The following is a 1,528-nucleotide window of genomic DNA, read 5'->3' on the forward strand; positions in this document are numbered from 1 at the left end:
TGAACGAATTACGCAGCTGGCGGGAATTTGGCCAGGGAGTTCCTTGCTGGTTTGGCCGGCGCCTGTCCGAAGGCATACCTGCGGGAAGGCAGGTGGGAAACGAAGACAGCCAGGGGAAGACCATTTTATTAATCCCCGACATTTTGGGTGGGCTTTTGTTCCATTTTTGCATGGGGGGGGGAGGGCTGGCTAAGCTTGCTCAGAAATCACAGGGCACATATAGCAGGAGTCCCAGAGCGAGGAGGTTTTACAGGCACCATTTTGCTATAGCTAAGACTTGTGGCAAAAGCCAAGGGGACAACCGCGGGTGAAGAGACGCTCCATGAAGACCCAGCTCTGAAGGAAGGAGGTTGCCCACCTTTTGAATCATTTCTGCCAGGCTTCCCTTCACGTGGCTCCACGCTGACCCTCCGGTCACCCCCAACTCACACAGAGGGTACATCAAAGCTGTTGTAACGAGTTATGTGTTTGTGTATACACACAGAATATCTTGTCAATCAACTTCTTGTCTACACCAACACCCACAGCCGCAACTCTTCTTCCTCCAAGATCTGAGAGGCGGCAGGCGCACAGGCACAGTCCCAAAGATAATGTGGATTCAGTACTGGGTGTACAGAAAAAAATGAATGGTCAAAAGTCAGTTTTGGACCAGGTTTACACTACAATGAGCAAAGCCTGTCTTTTTCAGGTTATCATGTCTTACCAGTGCTCCTCCAGCACCTTCCCAAACCACAGGAATTGCTAAGAGCCCTCATTACTCAGGCATAGTATTTACTTGCTTCGGGATCTGTGAATACAGGGATCTGTGCTTTAAGGGAGAGAACGTTCTCCGGAAAAAAAATAAAGTATAAGAATTTATTTTATTCATGTGTAGCCTACAGCCTGTGTTTTCATTTCATTAGTGTGAGAGAAAAACACTTCAACTTAAGTAGACCTTTGTCATAACATGCAAAATAATTTGGTTTAGTTGCTATTTTAAAATGAAATTCAAAATACCTAGAGTGGCTGTGAGCACGTAAGGACTTCTAATGACACAGATACTTTATTAGCAGAAAACAGCCAAGTAGAAACCATTTAGGCAGAAGATAGTTTACCTAGATAGAGAAACAATACCCTTTGAATACAATTTGACATCAGTATTTCAACAATATTTTTAATATAGTAAATCCATTCCAGTATTTTGCTGTTAGTGGTCTAAAGGATCATTCCAAGCCAGATCATATTCTTTTATTTTATCCTTTTCTGTTTGAGAGATCCCTTCCCCCTTTCCATTTTATAAAAATCGTTCTCTAAAGAAACAACAAAAGTACTTATTGCACTGTGATTGAAAACATGCCTCTCTCTGCTCCTTTGGTCTGCCTAGCTCATGGCCTCATATTGGATTGATTATCTGCAGAGAGCAACCTTACTCAACCATGCCACGTGTTATTACTCGACTCCCTCTTGCTCTCCCAGTTCACACCAATCCCCACTATTCTTCAGACTTGAACTCTTGAACTCTGTATCCAACACGCCCCCGCCACCCCCC

The sequence above is a fragment of the Egretta garzetta genome, unplaced genomic scaffold (genome assembly GCF_000687185.1).
Source record: "Egretta garzetta isolate BGI_Z169 unplaced genomic scaffold, ASM68718v1 scaffold365, whole genome shotgun sequence".
In the NCBI taxonomy this organism is placed as follows: domain Eukaryota; kingdom Metazoa; phylum Chordata; class Aves; order Pelecaniformes; family Ardeidae; genus Egretta; species Egretta garzetta.